Raw genomic sequence first — 19,560 nt, forward strand, 5'->3', positions numbered from 1 at the left:
ATCGCACCCCATCTCCGAGACGTCATCAACTGCTCCTTCAACTCAGGCACATTCCCAGAAAAATGGAAACACGCCGAACTCATCGCCCTTTTGAAGAAACCCACAGCAGACCCCACTGAACTCAAAAATTACCGCCCCATCTTGCTCCTCCCATTCCCTGCCAAAGTCATTGAGAAAGCCGTCAACAATCAGCTCGCCGCCTTCCTCGAAACCAACAAATCACTCGACTCCTCACAGTCTGGCTTCCGAGCCAAACACAGCACCGAGACCGCCCTCATCGCAGCAACAGACGACATTCGAACACTACTGGACAACGGAGACACAGTCGCCCTCATCCTCCTCGACCTCTCCGCAGCCTTCGACACAGTCTGTCATAGCACCCTAATACAACGCCTCAGCAACATTGGAATTCTAGGAAAAGCATTGGACTGGATCACCTCTTTCCTCGCTGGAAGAACTCAGAGAGTCCGCCTCCCCCCTTTTAAGTCAGAGGCCACCGAAGTCATTTGCGGCGTTCCACAAGGATCTTCGCTCAGCCCTACCCTCTTCAATGTTTACATGAGCCCCCTCGCAACCATCGCACGTCAGCACAACCTCAACATCATCTCCTACGCCGATGACACTCAGCTGATCCTCTCACTCACCAAAGACCCAACCACCGCCAAAACCAACCTTCATGAAGGGATGAAAGAAGTAGCCGAGTGGATGAAGCACAGCCGTCTGAAACTGAACTCGGACAAAACGGAAGTCCTCATCCTAGGTGCATTCCCTTCCGCCTGGGACGAATCCTGGTGGCCAACGGCCCTAGGAAAAGCTCCCATACCGACGGACCACGCACGAAACCTGGGCATCATCCTCGACTCCACTCTTTCGATGACCAGACAAGTCAACGCCGCCTCATCATCATGCTTCAACATCCTACGCATGCTCAAAAAAACATTTCGCTGGATCCCCACCGAAACAAGAAAAACGGTCACCCACGCACTGGTTACAAGCCGTCTGGACTACGGAAACACCCTTTACGCCGGCACCACCGCAATACTACAGAAAAAACTCCAACGCATTCAAAACGCCTCAGCCAGACTCATACTAGACATTCCCCGCACAGACCACATCTCCGGTCACCTGAAAGACCTTCACTGGCTCCCCGTCAACAAAAGGATTACGTTCCGTCTCCTCACCCACGCACACAAAGCCCTCTACGAACTTGGACCTGACTGCCTCAACACGCGCCTTTCCTTCTACACTCCCACCCGCCATCTGCGTTCGTCCAACCAAGCCCTCGCCGTTGTTCCGCGCATCCACAAAACCACCATGGAGGGAAGATCCTTCTCCTACTTAGCGGCCAAAACCTGGAATTCCCTTCCCATCCACCTCCGCCTTACCCAAAACCACCTAGCCTTCAGAAAACAGCTCAAAACCTGGATATTTGATAAGTAAACCCACTCCCACTCCTCAAGCGCCTTGAGACCCTCTGGGTATGTAGTGCGCTATATAAATTTCTTGACTTGACTTGACTCGACATGCGTCACTTTTTAAATATGGTGCAACAAGGCATATGTTTTATGCCGCCAATGCGTCACAAAAAGTGACGCATCAGTAGCGCAAAACTGACGCATGGTTTTATAAATGAGGCTCATCTTTTTCTTGCACACTACTCCAGTTTAGTCCTGTCCACTGCATTCTTGGACAGAAGCCTCACGTTTTGTGCTCCCCTGGACAGGATTCATCACATGAGCAGTCCTGCTTAGGCCTCATAATCTTTTTTTAGAATGAAATTTGAAAAACAGAGATAAGGTGATATGTATAAGGTTTTCATTACACTACTGAAACATTTATAGGGCAAAGTAATGTGTTTTACATTTTTGAGACAGAATAAATTGTGTGTGCATGATTACATAAAAAAATGTGATCTTTTCACAATCATGTCACCTGTTTCACCTGAGATTAGGAAGTAGATTGTGGAGATGAGGTGAGGCATGTCCAGAGGGACAGAGGAGGTGAGATCTATGTTCAAGACTGTAGTGGGAGAGAGGCCTTTCCTGGGAAGCATAGGTGGTGAAGCCTTTGTATAAGAGTGCAGTGGACTAGACTTCATGAAGTCTATCCCCTACTGGAATCTTAGAAACAGGTCTCACCTACTTTGTACCTGTGGACAGAGCTGTGTTCCACTACACTCTTCAATACAGGCCTCACCTCTTCTGCACCGCTGGAGAATCCTGACTTGATCTGTAACCCTGAATAGACTGTTTGGTTTTTGTCATTGCTTTGTTGTTTGGTAATAGTGATGTATAATGTGCTATTTTTTTCTTTAACACAGATTGAAATCAAGATTTCAAGAGTAAGACAAAATGCCTTCAAGGGAAAGGCGAAGAAAAGAAGATAACCATAAAAAAAACAAAAAGAGCAACGGAATTACAGCACTCTTCCACAACAAATACTTCAAAAAACAGGAACAAAGCTCCTGGTAAGAGAACTAAGTCTTTCATACGTAACATATGTACATCGCAAAAAACTGATGGACAGCATGTAGAAAAAGAGAGTGAGAGAGTAAATTTAAAAAGGAAGGAGAGACCCTTAAAGAATTCTACAACTGGAGCAGCAGAGAATAATATGTATAGGAATGGAAGGCAGAATCAGTTTAGAGACATTCGTAAACGAATGTTTCGCAATAGGGTGGTTTTAAATTTGTTCAAAAACATTAGGAAAGGTAAACAGAGAGCTGCTTTTTATAAGAAAAAGAAAAGTGTAGAGAAGATTGTTGATCAGGCTTTTGAAGTTAAGAAAAAAAAATTTATTTTAATAATCAATAGAATTAGGACACTTAACAAGACAATTGATGTTTTCAAATCAAACAGTAGATGGAAAAGAGTAATTAGTCGGACTAATTTTTGTAAAGTTTTTTGGGGAGAATGGATGCACAGTTCAAGTTGTGAGCCATTTTTTAATGAGTTACTTCCAGGATAATGATTTAGTGAATGCAGTTGACACCTGTGGTCGAGCGTATGAAGTGAAAGACGGTTGTCCGATTGAAAAAGAGAAACTTGTGCCTAGAGAACCAGAAGAGGTGTTAACTGATGAAGTTTTAGGGAGACGTACTAAGGGTCCAGTGTACACTTGGAAGTGTAGTAGTATTTGTAGTGTGCGACAGGAATCAATTGATTTGTTTTGTAATTTCTTACGTACATATAGTAAGAAAAGTCTAAAGCAGAAAGTGAAGTTGTTGCAAGACTTAGATCCTTGCAGAGTGAGAGAAAACACAGGTTTGCAAGGGCATTCACTGGCTTGTCTTTCTAGAAAAGTCTGTCAGAGTGTTTTTCATCATTTTAGGATGTTAGCAGTGCATCATACCAAAATGAGGAAATTAGTGAGAATGTTGTATTATGCAAAAAGTCCAGCACTTAAGCTTAAACAATTAAACAGTGCTCTTTTGCATGGAACTGAATTAGATGTGAAGAGGATTTGTGAAGAAATTGAGATTTGTTATTTTGGTGAAAAAGAGGACAGTGTAGAAATTGACACAGCAATTCAAGGTAATGTGGAAGACAATGTACAGATTTCAAATACAGAAAAGTTTGAGCAGGAAATTACCAGGTTTAAGGTGAAATCAAGTGAAAGGCCGAATTTTACTTGTGTGTGTTGTCGACAAAGTCATTATAAGCATCAAACTAGATTAGTTGATTTATATGTAAAAAGTGAAAAGATGAATAATTATGAGTGGAAAGATTTTGCAACTTATTTGTGGGTGGAGAATTGTTTTGATTTGAGTTCTGATCAGCGTATTTGTAAATATTGTTATGATAAAATAAATCAAAACAGAATGCCTGCTAGAGCTGTTCATAATAATCTGGAGTTGGTAGACATTCCCCGTGAATTGATAGATTTAAATACATATGAGTCTATTTTGATTCAATGTGTCCATCCTTTTCAGGCAATTGTTCGCATGTAGCCTAAGTTAGGGAAATTGCCTCCTACAGATTTGCAGAGAGGATTAAAGGGAAGAGTTGTTTATTTGCCCCTAGATTTAAAAAAAAATATTGATACAATTGGTATAGAAAAAGTAGAAGAGGAACCTTTAGTTATTCTAGTTAATGGGGTTCCGACAAAGAGTAAACAAATCTGGCAAGATTTAGTGGATGTTAGGAAAGTCAAAAAGGCAACGTTGTATTTAGTCAAAAACAATGAGTATTACAAAGATGTATGTGTTGCAGCAGAGGAAACAGCTGCAGATGAAGACAGTGATTGTTCAGGCGGCCAAATTGAAAAAGTTGATGTGTTTAGAAGTGAAGAAATATATGAACATTATACTGTTCATCCTTTGCATTCCAAAAAAGTAATGGGGAATGCAATTGAATTGTTTCAAATGAAAGCAGCAAAAGGAAGTCCCATTAGTGTATGGGAACAAAGTTTGGAAGCTCATTGTTTTCCACAGCTATTTCCAACAGGTCGAGGTGGACGATATGACGATCGACCACTTCAAATTCCTGCATCTGAATATCGAACTGTAAGATTATATGCTGAAGATCCAAGGTTTCGTCAATGCATTCCCTATTTGTTTCATCTACTGTATGAAAGTGACTTGTCTGGGCTTTCTTATGCAGTAAACCATATACTGAAAAGTGGAGCACATCTGCAAAATGTTTCGGTGAGGGACTTTATGGAGAAAGTGAATCTGCAAGATAATATTTTAGAATCTCATCTAATCAATCTCATGGCATGTCAGCGTGGTACAAACGAGTATTGGTACCGCCGTCATGGGGAATTGAAATGTATGCTAAGAAATTTAGGAACTCCTACATGGTTCCTAACTCTTAGCTGTGCCGAGTATGTATGGGACGACTTACTTCAATTTCTACGAGAGGCAAATGCAAATATACAAAATATAGAATTCAAAACACCTGGAGAACTGTGTTCTTTGGATCCAGTGAATGTATGCAGATATTTCAATCATAGATTTGAAGCTATGATGTCTTTTATTACCAACAAAAAAAATCCTCCCCTTGGAGAGGTTTTGGATTTCTTTTGGAGAAAGGAGTATCAAGCGAGAGGTGCTCCTCACATACAAATGTTGTTATGGATTAAAGATGCACCCAAATTTGGAACAGATTCGGATGAGACAGTGATGAGCTTCATTGAAGAGTATTCAACATGTGCTGTTCCGAAAACTACAGAGGAAAACAGTTTAAGGCAACAAGTTTTACGCTTTCAATCCCATCGTTGTGGAAAGTACTGTCGTCGAAAATTCAGAAACAAGGGCAAGTTCTACACAAAATGTCGTTTCGGCTTTCCACGACAAGTGATTTCTAAAGGAAGAGTAAATAATTTGATGTCTTCTCTGCGACATACTGTGACGAGGAAATCACCAAAAAATACATACAATTTAAAAAGAAACGAAGAGTCCAAGTACATCAACGACTACAACCCAGTGATTTTGTCCATGTGGAATGCTAACATGGATATTCAGTTCGTTGCTGACAACTCTATTGCTGTGGCTCGATATGTGACGTCTTACATCACAAAAAAAGAAAAGACAGAACTGAAGGAAATGAGGGAGGACATTTCACATGAAAAGAGTCTAAGCAAGAAATTATACAGTTACAGTCTGAAGATGTTGTCGCATCGAGAAATTGGAGCATATGAATGTTCTGATCGATTGTCGTCAGCAAGTCTCTATGCGAAATCTAGAACCATCATTTGGGTGAGTCTAGGTCTTGCTGCAACACGAAATCGAGTTTTGAAATCTGTACAAGAGATAGAGTATTTGGCGGAGAAAGAACCAGAAAGTACAGATATTTTGAAGACAAACATGTTGGATACATACTATCCAAATAGAAGTCATCACCTTGAGAATGCTTGTCTCTATGAAGTTCTGCAAAGATATATTTATAAGAGGAACATCAGAGAAGATATCAATAATGGAATATATGGAGTCATTGGATGTGAAGGATGTCTAGTGAAACAGAAAAAAGGTTATTTGATTAATCATCGAAAATTGAGTTGTGAAAATCCAGATAAAAGAGAATTTTATTATTTGGCTCTTTTGCAACTCTTTAAACCATGGCGAGAAGAAGAGGAACTACTTAGAGATTTTCTCTGTTATGAAGACTCTTTTAATGCTACGAAGGATACCATAAAATGTCCTGTTTTTCCAAATTATCTGCAAATGTTGAATGAAGAAATAGAGCAAGAAGCAAAAATTGCTGCAGAGATTGCGAGAGACAGTTCTCAAGGCAGTCAGAGTTCTGCTTCATTGAGTCAGGATCCACTAGGAAGACCAATTATCCAAAATGAAGCTGCCACTGCCATGGATGAGGTGGAAAGAGCTATGGAGCAAGCTCAAGAGGATGTAATTAATTTAGAAGATTTGGTGAAACAATTAAACCTTGAGCAGAAACTGATATATGACGAAGTCACAGAACAGGTTGAACATTGATTGAGTCATGAGAAGAAAGAGTGCTCATGTACATCATTTAAGCCTGTCCGACTGTACGTGAGTGGAGAAGCAGGAACTGGAAAAAGTTTTCTGATTAAAGCAATTGCATCTTATCTGCAGAAAAGGACTGAATCACCGCTGTCTTGTGTTGTTATCGCTCCAACTGGGCTGGCAGCACATAATATTAAAGGGACTACTTTACATCGTTTACTGATGCTGCCAGTGGAGCATGATAACAAATTGCAATATCACAAACTATCTGGAGATGCGTGTTCCGAAGTTTCGAGAGTCCTGAAGAAAATGAAACTTCTTATCATTGATGAAGTAAGCATGGTGTCAAATATAATGCTTGCTTTTGTGCATTTGAGAATGCAAGAAATTCTTAGAACAGACTATGATGTTTTATTTGGAGGAAAACATATTATTGTTTTGGGAGATCTTCTGCAGTTGACTCCAGTGAAAGGACAACCTGTGTTCAAAATGCTCATGCATGAAGATACCAGGAAATGCCTAGGAAGCATTGGAAACGTTAATATATGGTTAAACTTCAAATATGCAGAACTGCTTCAAAATATGCGGCAGGCAAAGGATGAAGATTATAAAAATATTTTACAAGATGTAAGAGTAGGAAAAATAAGTCAGCAAGGGAAAGAAGCTTTACATGGACGGTTAATTTCAAATTTGTACCCAAATGAAAACATTCTTCCAGAGAATATTTTTAAGAAAATTAACGAGAGGAAATCTGCCATATGTTTGATGCCAACTCTGAAAGAATGTTCCATGTTCAACAACAAAATGTTAAATTTAGAAAATGAAGAGATAGTGAAACTGGAAGCTACAGATAAAATAGAGCATATGGGAGCAACAATTGTTTTGTCTGAAAATTTGAAATCAAAATTGGATTCATTAGAGAAGAGTATATCTAAAACTGCTGGTTTTGAAAAGACTCTGAATGTGTGTTTGAATTGTCGTGTCATTTTGAGAAGGAATTTAAATGTTGAAAGAGGTCTGGTAAATGGAGCAATGGGTCATGTTGTTGGTTTTGTGAATTACAAAAATAGAGATGGAATTGAAATTTTAAAAATTAAATTTGATGGCATTGATGAAATAGAACAAATTTGTCGTTGTTCAGCTAGATTTTTGCTCGTGAAAGACTTATATGTTTGCCGAAAACAGTTTCCTATTTGTTTGGCATATGCAGTGACAATTCATAAATCTCAAGGTTTAAGTGTAGATAGTGCTTTGTGAACATTGGAAGTTCTGTGTTTAAAGAGGGTATGGCATATGTGGCATTATCACGAGTCAGAACTTTATCAGGATTGTACTTGATTGAGTGTGATGAAACAAAGATGTGTGCTGATCTAGATTGTGTTAAAGAATACAATAGGTTAAGAAGAGAGTATGCTCCACATTTGCCTCAATATCCTCTGATTGAAAAACGTGTGGTAGGCCGAAAAAAGAAGAAATGAGAGTAATTGCAGTGAGGTAGTAGCAAAAAGACAAAAAGTAGATGAAACTGTAATTGTAAGCAGAAGGAAAAAGGATTCTGTTGAGGATGTTGTTGGATTTCAGTTTGAAAACAGTTCTGGTGTCAACTGCTATGCTAATGTAGTAGTTAATGTTGTTTTTTTCTTTAAAATTTACAAAAACAGATTGTCGAAAATCGGGAACACACATTGTGCTGTTTATTGAATTCTGTGTTAGAGAAATGTAGTAGTGATAGAGGAGAAATAGAAAGTGTTTCAGAAATTAGGAATCTTGTAGACATATGTTCAGGTCAAAATCAATTTTCACAGATAATTCAGCAGGATTGTCAGGAATTTTTAATGTATATGTTTGATGTATTGGAAGATGAAGGAGTAGATATAAAAAATCTTTTTAACCTTTCTTATCAATGGCAACATGACTGTGATAACTGTGGTTCATCAAGTAGTACTAGAATAGACTCTGAAATATTCATATATTTGACTTTACCAGACTGCAAATCAGTGCCTTTTAATAATCTAGTTAAAGCAGCGGATCACAATATGGTGTGTACCCAATGTAAGTCTACAATGCTGTCCACATTATTTCTACAAAATTATGGTCACTATGTCATTTTAATGTTCCAACGATGTAGACCTGATGGAACTAAATTGACAACTTCTATTAAAAATGTTGTGGCTTCTCAGTTATCGATATCAGGAAGAACCTTTGCAACTGTAGCTATTATTTTTCATGATGGTCCTTCTACAACATCAGGGCATTACACATGCTATTTAAAAACTTCTAAAGGTTGGACCCAATGTAACGACACTCATTTGACTTTCAAACAACGTTTGCCTTTTGGCTTTATAAATTCATACCTAGTGTTTTTACAGCCAAAATCTAGGTAAAAGTAATTGGCTAATGAAGACGGGAGCAGTTAATAAAGGTTATTTTGCTGTTTAAAAATATATTCTGAGTAAAAGTGATCCAGGCAATATAAAAAATTGACTTGTCATATAGGTACTGTATGTGTATGTCATAGTAAGTGATGTTAGTATTATACAAAATGATGAACATGAGTGAGTCAGAGATGGTTTTACAAATACTTAAATATTGTGAAAATGTTGTAGAGCCTTTCTTTCAGAACGTCGGGAAAAAGGTCATTTCAGAGTGCCTTAGAATGAATTTGAACATATACTCATACATCTGACACTATTTGGCCAAATGGAAAGGTGCAGGAATGAGTAAAGAGTCATGACTGAAAAAAAGGAGTATATGAAAATATTGAAAATATTTCAGATGTTCTTGGAGCTTTTCCTATAGAAAGTCGATGAAATGGATTTTTAAGTGAACAGCAAAGTACTTTCCAACGAGAAAAGGACCACCATGATACAGTATTTGGCCTCAAGGAAAAGTAAGTCAATCTAACTTTAGCGTACATTTGTCATTTGTCAGTATTTAAGTTTTTTTTTAAAACACAATCTTTTAGATTGTGTTTTTTTTTCCCGCTGTCATATGATGAGTAATTTGAACTCACTGTTTTAAGTGAAATTCAATATATTCTGAGAACAGCAAAAATAAACTATGTAACATGTTGTACAAGTTATTTTATACTTTGGATTGTGTAAATTAAATTGTATTCCCATTCTGTGACACTTACTTTCCTTTTTCCATCCTCTTTCAGCTCTTTTTACTCATTTATAATGTCTTTCTCTCACTCTCTGTAACCCCCGTTCCCTTACTCCACTTCTTTGACAACCCCTCATTCTCATTTCAACTGTGTGTATCCTGTCTCTCCCTTGCATAACTTTTCAGCTTTCAGTCTCTCTACTTTACTTCTCTTTTCTGTATTTTCCTCCTTTGCTCTTTTAGTAATTCCTGTTTACTCACTCAGCAGTATTATTGCACTCTTTCACTATAAATCACCCACTGTCCCTAGCTTATCTTTGTTTGCTCCTTACTTTTGACCTCTTCTCTCTATTTTTCGTTCACTACTTCTATGTCCTCAGTGCCTCACTCTACTTGTGTTATTTTCACTTGTGTTTATCTACCTTCTATCACTTCTTTTACAACAACTTCACTGCTCCTCTCTCATTGTTCTTCATCCCATTTCGTTTACTCTGGTTCCATTACTATCCCTCATTTCCTTTCTTTCAATGTCCTTCTCTTTACTTTCATCACCAAATTATTTTCTCTCAGTACCACTGTTTTAGTCGTCTTCTCCTCTCTTTCCTTCTTTTTGCTCACTTACTCATTTTCTTCTCTCTCTCATTGTACTCCACCTCACTCAGTTTTTCTCTTAGTGTGTCTACCTTATAACTTCCTCAGTCCATTTCCCTCAATCGTTGTATATTATCCTGTCTCCCTTCATCCTTTCACTCTATGACTGTTCTTCACTTACTCTCAGTTATCTTCTATTCCTCATTCTTCTAAATGCATCCTTAATTAGACTGTTTTCTGTCTCAGTCATTATCTTTTTTCTTACTTCTGTTTCCTGATTTAGTTTTGCTAACTCACATTGTTTTAGTATCTTTCTTACCTTCAGTTCATTTCTCTGTTCTTCTCTCTCTTTTTGTCAGTGAATCTATATGCCTTACTCTTTGTAATTTCCTCTTCTTCTATTTCTTTTTCTCTCTTTTTGTCCTTCTACCTTAGTTTATTTCCCTTTCTGTGTTCTTCACTCTAACTTTATTTCTAAATAGAGCGTTATGATTTTTAACCTCTTCATTTGTATCTTTTAATTTAAAATACATATTTTACTAATTATAACTTATTTTATCTTCTCTCTTTCACAGATACATAGTGTAGTTAAAAAAATTAATTAAAGTTATATTTATTATATGGTAAGTATGACTAAAAAAATGTAGTTTGTCATCACCCTTTGCTTTAAGCTCACTAACATTTTCTCAATCTACCACACTCCTGTGTCTTTACTCTGCTTCCCTCACTTATTCTTATTCTACATGTTTACTCCCCTTTTCCGATTTCCCATCTCATATTCAACTTCTTTACTTCACTTACCCTCTGTTCCCTTCCTTTGCTTCTTCACTCATTCTCTTTTTCTTAATTATTTACCTTACTCCTACACATACACCTCATCCCCCTTCCAACACATACACACACCAGTAACATACACCCCACACACACCACACACACACCTCATACACATAAAAAATCCTCCCACACACACTCCTCAAACACACACACATTCCATACACACACATACATCGCACACATATACACCCTACACTCATACACTCCTCACACATATTTCACACACCCTCACCTCCACCCACACCGAAACACCCCACACAGCCACAGACACACCTTACACACCCACACCGCGACCTACACCCACTGACTCCCTATAAGTCACACACTCTGCATTACTTATCTTTTTTTGCTGTTTTACTCAAGCCCATTCAGGTACTGTTTCCGTTACTCTCTTTGTCCTCTCTCTTTGTCACTCCCCATGTGTTATCCTAATTCAATTTTTCTCCCTCTTTCACCCCTCTTTACTTATACTACCTGGTCTTTTCTCACTTTCCCTCATCGTTCTTCATTTATCGTGGTTCAGCCACTACCCTTCATTCTCCATTTTTTACTGTCCTTTCTTTTTCTTTTAACAGCCAATCAAAGTCTCACAATATCTCTACTTTAGTGTTCTTCCTCTCTCTTCCTTTCTTTCGCTCCTTTAGTCATTTCACTTTTCTCACTTTCATCCAATTACACCTTCTCTATTTTTTACTATGTAATAAACAATCCCTCTGTGGTCATCTTGTAGCTCTTTTTCTCTTAACATAACTCTGTTTGTGTCCTTCCCTCATGCTAACTGCTTCATTAAAAAAAATAATCTTTTTTTGGGTGGGCGCGCCCCGGTACGCGTACCCTAAGGACAAAAAATTGACAGAGATCCTTTAAAAATATAGGTTTAATTTTATAAATGTGAGGTAGTTCTGAAAAGAACTTTTTTTTAAATTCTTTTTGTTGTTTTATATTTTTTTTATTATTTTACTGAACATTTTTTTTGTATTTTTGAACAATTTTTTTTTTTTTTTGTGTTTTTTAAGGGAACAAACAAAAAACAGGGAAGTGGAAATGGCTCAACAGGAGCAAAAAAAAGAAAAGGTTTAGTGCTTCCTTTTCTTGTTGCATTGGTGGTTGTCCACAGCATTATTTATTAAGGTGACACTAAGTTCACCATAACATAACGTTTTGCCACAGAAAATGCAAACATTTTTTATGGTGCCAAATTTTTGTTGTATATTTGGCACCATTTGGCGTGCTTCAGGACCAGAAAGTGAGTCTTCAGTAGAGGAGGTGCTGGCCACAGGGGGTGGGTTGTTCTGAAGTTCCTGTACTTCAGTGTGGGCTAAGTTATTGGGATGAAACCTCTCCATGTGGCGGATCATGGTAAAATTACCAAATGAATATTTCTTTAGGGGATTGCCCCTGGAGAGGACTGAGCCACAAATTAGACAGGTGACTTTGAGGGCGTTCACCTTTTTTTGGCCTTCAGGGATTGAAAAGAATTGCCAAATATAGTGCACTTTAACGTGCCTTTGCCTTGGTTCTTCATGCAGGAAGCGCCTTGATTGTTCCTCCTCCTCCTCTTCTTCCTCTTCTTCTCCTCCAAGGAACTGTGGTGGTGGACCTTCTTTTCTTGGTGGTGGTGGTGGTGGTGGGGGTGCACCAGCTACAAGTGATGCCATTGCAGTGATCAAAAATAGCTCTTGCTCTCTCAATGAAGAAAGTTAGAATGAGGAAAAAAGGAGGGGGCTTTCATCATTTGGAGAAAACAAATGATGAGAACCAATGAAAAGTGTTATTTTCAGGTCACATGACCCGACAGATGACCCGATGCGCTTACGTTACGCGCTCCAGCGCGCTTACGCTATGCGCACCGCGCCGCGCCGTGGAGCGCTTCCGGGTGCGTTTACGCAGCGCGTCATAAGACACATCGCGCGGCAACGCGATACATCGCGCTTACGCGACGCGCCATAAGACGCATCACGTGGCTACGCGATACGTCACGCTTACGCGACGCGTCACGATGTGGTTTTTTCGATCGCGGCAATAGCGCTAACGGGACGCTCCCCGGTACGCGCCCCAGGGCGCGCCGCAATATTGCGCTTACCTGTGCGTTCACCGGTAAGCGCCCCGGGAGCGCCCCGGGTTAAAAATAAAAAAAATTAAAAATTGACATAATTATACAATATAAAATTCGCTTTAAAATTTATTATTTTTTATAACTATAAACATTTGCTATTAAAAAACCATTGAAATTCACTGAAAAAACCATAGTTTTCACACCAGTTATAGTTAGGAATTAGCATTAAAAAAACCGATTAAATTCATTAAAAAAACGATAGGTTTCACATCAGTTATAGTTAGCTGGAAGTTTTACTCGCATAAAACCAATGAAATTCCCACGTTATAGTTAGTTGGACTCACTATAACTTGCGCGTGCAATGCACTGCTGATGACATCACATATTACATCACTCATGACATGGTCAGTGACATCACTCATGACATCACTGATGACACCATCCAGTGAATGTGTGTCTTTTTGAAAAATAAATATTAGCGAGTAATGTTTAAATATTTAAATATATTAATTAGTGTTTCACTTTGTGTATAAGTGGCTGCATGGGTTGGTGAGTAGGTACATGTGTATGTATATAGGTTATTAGATGTTTTTCTTAGTATCAGTATGAGTGTTTGTATGGTTTGGTGGCGGTATTACTTAGCACATAGATGCATGAATGACTGACTCTCTCTTTGTATGTGTTTTGAAGACAGCATATGTGCAGGACTGTATGGGTGGATGACTGTGTATATGTGTGTGTTACTGAGTGAATGAGTGTCTCACTAGTTTCTTTATCAGTAACTACATATGTTTTAATCTAGTGTATGTGAATATTGATGTATATAAGTGAGTATATCTAAGAGTAAGAGATTGTAAGAGTTCCTATTTAAATTAGTATGTGTTTCTATAAGTGATTGTTTAAGAGAGTAAGTATGTGTAAGTTTTCTTTGAAGTAAAGTGGTAGTGTGTGTATAGCTGTATATGCAAACAAGCACTGGCGTTGCCAATAGGTCTCGCAGTAGGAAAGTTGGAGCTATTCGTTTTGTAAATGACATTTTATATTTATACATCGTTATTGGCATTGTCAATAACAATCTATAAATATAAAATGTCATTTACAAAACCAATAGCTCCAACTTTCCAAATGCGAAACCTATTGGCAACGCCAGTGCTTGTTACTGCAGTTGAGAAAAGCTTTTTCCTGCTCCTTACATGTTGCTGTATGCAGGCGGACGGGCTGGGGCAAGGCATGTCAGCTGCATTAGACTCCTGGTCTGGTTTATCAGATCCAGAGTGGATAATTCCGAGACCAGAGAAACCCCGAATCCTGGGTGTATTTCTCTCGTGTCAACTCGTTACAAGGGCTAAAGTAAGCGATTGTACGAAAGACATCACATGGAGTGAAAAATTCCTAGCGCATGACTGAAGGATGGTTAATGCACCCGCTGTGCAGAAACTGAAAATCCCCTTCTTATAAGGTGCACTGCTAGCGCCATGTTTTTGTTTCTGACAAAAAGAAACACTCTGGAAACAAATATCTCATGAATGGGAAACAAAAAATACTGGTGAGCAAAATCGTGAGGAGTAAATGGTTTAAAGGAACAATGACAATGCTGAAAGTAACTATCGAGTAAGGATAGGGTTACATTTAAAAGGTAAATGGAGAGGGTTGGTTTAAATGATAAGGGTTGAAGGAATCCTCCCGGGTAAATTTAAAAACAAATACTCATTTGCATTTTAAATAACAAGCATTTGTATCACAGGGGCAACGGAGAGAGGACGTGAGAGCGTACCAAATGAGTAACCTGATAAGATTTATGGCCCTTTGAGGGAGATAAACTATGCGGACTGGGGATATTGTGAGGTCTGGCAGGGAGGGGCCCAGAAGAGAGACTCCGGAGGCGAAGCTCTGCCTAATTTAAGTGAATACCCTTGTCCTGTGCTGGCACAGTGCTCAGGGAAACGGCGATTAAAACCTATAAACATAGTTGATACATATGGTGAGACGGAGTGGCATTACATGCAAAGTTGTGAACGTGGTTCGAGTCTACGCGCACTCTGTGCCTTCCCTAAAAAAAATGCAGACATGTCATGTATTAAAAGTTTTGTAAAGAAATAGCAAAACGCTGCAATTTATTAGTGCACTTGTATGATTTAAAAGGGGATGGCAAGTGGATGGAGTGGCGCGAGAATACTTAATGACAAATGAAAACAAGTGCTTGTGTTTTCAGGCGATCCTAGTACGTCGAATCAATTAACGAGGATCAGCGAGGATCAGCTGAAAACAAACGTGCTAATTAACCACACACACATTTAACCCCTATCTACAGCTATTATACTGGGGAATGACCATCTTACCCGAGTCCCAGGGATGTTCTTCGCCTCTAAAGAAAGGGGAACCGCGCATACACACCACATCACAGCTAGAAAAAAACAAGTTTACAGACATAGCACACATGGAGTGTGCAAACAGCATACAGAGATCGCCCTGTTCCCCTACTCTGGGCATAGAGGCATCATGCCAACGGATAATGCAGAGTAAAAAACAATGCTTGTGGCATGCATCCATAAACACACACGAAGGAGACTGAGTGTACGGCAGTCACAAAAAAGCGCGCACACACAGTACATATAGGGTATGACTAACAGATGACGGAGTGAACACACACAAAAACACACGCAGAATGCAGTCTGTTAGAGTAAACACCGCCAGTAATCACAACAGCTGCATGAGATCTATCGATGACCAGCGGACGCACTTACTTGCTTGAGCCATGCAAATTACTGTCTCTGTGGTGGCATGGAGCTGGGCAAGCCGTGCAGAAGAATAGAAATGCGCGGTCGCCGTTGTTGAAGCTGAAGCGCGGCATGGAGCTTGCCTGCCATACCAGCCTTGCCATGGTGAGTGAGAGTGGAGAGGGCCGAAAAGCCTGTGCCAGCAGGCGACCTCCTCAAGGTGTCATGGTTAGTGCATGGGTGGGGGTCAGTTTAGTGGAGCGGGATGGGGTCAGATATGGAGAGATGGTGGGCCGTGCCATGGGAGAGCAGTCGCGATGAGTGAGTGAAGGGCTAAGATAGAGTTTGGTGAGCCGCGCAGAAGAAAAGAAAGGCACGCCGCCATGGGAGAGCAGTCGCGATGAGTGAGTGAAGGGCTAAGATAGAGTTTGGTGAGCCGCGCAGAAGAAAAGAAAGGCACGCCGCCATTCGTGTAGAGTCAAATTGCAAGGCAAAATTCTTGGATGAGGGAGAGGGTGTTAGTATGTTAAGAGGGAAGACTGCTAGGATAGCAGGAGCTAGAGGATCCAGATAAGTATTTCACTTCCGTCATGGAGGGCATTGCTGTGGGGAGGGGGTGTAGGAGAAATGCACAAGGCGGGCAGGGGAGGGGGCGGAGCGGGGAGAGCGGCATGTGGGTGTTAAGAAGCCGGGCCTTTGAAGTGAAGCTAAGCTTCACTTCAAAAGGTGTCGGAGGAATGCGGGAGAGAGGAACAGATGGCGATTGCGGCTGTGCACGCGCTTTTAAGCTCAATGCACATGCGCATTGAGCTTAAAAGTCACGGGCACTGCAAGGAATCGCCACGATTCCTTGCATCTTAGTTAAAGGTTGTTTAAGCTGCAATAGGCTCGCAAGCTCGATGCGCATGCGCATCGACAGGCGAGACCTAATAAATGGATGTTCAATAGTTTATTTGCATGTGTGAGTATGTGTGTGAGTAACTTTTGGATGACTGTCGGTGTGTAACAGGATGTATAGGTGTATCACTACATATGATGAGTGAGTATATGTATGAGTGACTATATAGAACTGTTGGTGAATCAGTGCATGTGTATATAGATGGTGGAATTATTCAATTGGTTGTAGTAACTGGTATGGGTATCTCCATTTTTTTTTTAAATGTTACTTTTATTTTTGAATATGTGTTTCAAGGGTTACATTTCAGTGAAAGGAGGTCTGTCACTCTGTCACAAGGATGGTGTCATCAGTGATGTCATGAGTGATGTCACTGACCATGTCATGAGTGATGTAATATGTGACGTCATCAGCAGTGCATTGCACGCGCAAGTTATAGTGAGTCCAACTAACTATAACGTGGGAATTTCATTGGTTTTATGCGAGTAAAACTTCCAGCTAACTATAACTGATGTGAAACCTATGTTTTTTTAAATGAATTTAATCGTTTTTTTTTAATGCTAATACCTAACTATAACTGGTGTGAAACCTATGTTTTTTTCAGTGAATATATATATATATATAAAAAAAATTAACAAACATGTGCACAGTCTTCATGATCACCTGTTGTAAGTGGGTCCATCAGTTTTATCTGTATACCCTTGTGTGCCTCCCTTAAAAATCATGTCCATAGAGAAACGCCACTAACTTCCCCTGGTAATGACATATGCATGGGGGGGCTTCAGGAAACAGAGAGGGGGGGGATGGAGAGAAGGTGAGAGAGATGAGAGTGCGAGGAGGAAGGGAGAAAGTATGATTTGAACATGTTTCCTAGGGCTGCTTTTGGCTCCCACTCCGTACCTGGTGATTTAGATGTGCCAGTCAGAAAGTAGGAATAATAGACTGCTAAAGATATGCCAAGGGGAGCCATGCTCACATGACAATAGACAAGAGGCAGAAGCTGGTGCACACAAACAAACATACAGGCACATGTATTTATTTTCTTTTACTTGTATTGATTTTATTTCTGTAGGTTGTTGATAGTGTGGAATGATGGCAGAGCGTTTTACACAAATCCAATTAAACATCATTGCAAAGAAGCATTTTAACCCCTTCACTGCGGTGGCTATTCCGCCGCAGTGCTAAGGGGGAGGGGGGTCCGCGCGGCGCTCCCGTGCTCGTGACGGAACCGCTCCATCACGAGCCTCGGGCGCGCTGTGCTTGTGACGGAACGGTTCCGTCACGGCCCGCTCGCCCAATAGAACCCTCTGCGCAGGCACGGAATTCGCGCCGCGCAGGCGCGGCGAGCGGGCCGTGGCGGAACCGTTCCGTTACAAGCACAGCACACCCGAGGCTTGTGACGGAACGGTTCCGACACAAGCACGCAAGGGGTTAAGGAAGCATGAAACTCAAACATGTTAATTGTTCATTAAGGTACGACACAATTGACACAATAATACATAACCTTAGGGGGAATGGCATACCACTAGCAACAAATGTGATCATTTAGGATGGGATTTGAGGTAGCAAAGGATGCCACATGGTTAGTGTAGGAACATTTAGTGAAGAAGTTTGATACAAATCATAGTTTGTTGATGAAGTATGAACGTAAGGGTAGCGAATGAGGGGTATAACGGTGCAGTTGGTGAGATAAGGGTGCAATGGTGACTGGCAACTATGCCAAGTGGAGAGGCGGGCAAATGGGTGGAGGGGTGGACAAATGGGTGGAGGGTGGCTGAGTACATAAAATAAATACATTTTTAAATAAAGCAAATTAAACATTACTTACCGTGCTTGCTACATCCTCCTCGCTCCGGTCCTCTTCTTCTGTCATGATGTCATGATGTCCAGGACCCCAGCCAACTCCCCTAACCAATCCTTGCTGCTCTCATGCTATTAACCAGCATATGAGCAGCAACTGGATTGGAGGGAGCTGCCTCAATCAGTGCTCACAAGAGCACTGGGGCCTTTTGCTTTCTCTAACCCAGCAGATTTAAAGTGCGAATGTGTGGCTGGCCGTAGACAGACAGCCGGTCAAAGAGACATGCACACATTAAAAAAGTGCAAAGGCAGCCCACCCTCCTCCCTGCTGCTGCCTTTTAGCAGGCCACACCCTTGTCCTGACACTTCATTCGGGACGGGCGACAAAAAATAAAATGGTAATGAATTAACTTCTTTACCATTTTATTTTTCGTCTCTGGGGCATTTAAGTGGGGCGACGCTCCTCCCCTATAATGGAAGAAACCGCCCCTGTAAGGGTGTCTTGGGTATAGATTGTTTCAACGTGCAGTTTGTTAGGCAATGAAAATTTAGTGAAACAGCATCTAGGAAGAGAAGGGTGATGCAAGCGTACAGGGCTGGAACAGATAGCGGATGTAGAACAATCTGTGGGTATCTATAAGGTGAGATGTCAGAGCGCTGCCTCAAAGTCTGCGCAACGCGAGTAAATGGTTAATAAGACTTTTCTTAAGTATTGCTAATATGGGTGCATACATGATATGGATTGAAAAAGACTTCCAAATCCTAAGGTTGTTGCCAGACAGAGAGCATTTGGTGGACGCACACAGCACACATGTAGTGAGTTTGAAGTTTGAAGTTTAGTTTACTTTTCATAGTTAATTAAAACTTTTGCAGTGCGTATTACAAAATTCTTAAAGCATCATTTTTTTAAACCATTAAAATATATCATAAAATTGGAAATTCGTTACAATTTACACAGAAGTAACTCAATAAGACTGCTGAACACACTTTTTACACTGAGAGGTAAGCAGTACAGATCCTCATTTTAGATTGTTCCCATCCTGTTCAGCCGTGTGCTATTTGAGCCACTAGCGTTTTGCGTTTCTCAAGAATGACCCTCTGGTGCTGGACGTACATGTGCACTGAATGTGCCCTTAAG

Source organism: Lissotriton helveticus, chromosome 1_2 (assembly GCF_964261635.1).
Source record: "Lissotriton helveticus chromosome 1_2, aLisHel1.1, whole genome shotgun sequence".
In the NCBI taxonomy this organism is placed as follows: Eukaryota; Metazoa; Chordata; class Amphibia; order Caudata; family Salamandridae; genus Lissotriton; species Lissotriton helveticus.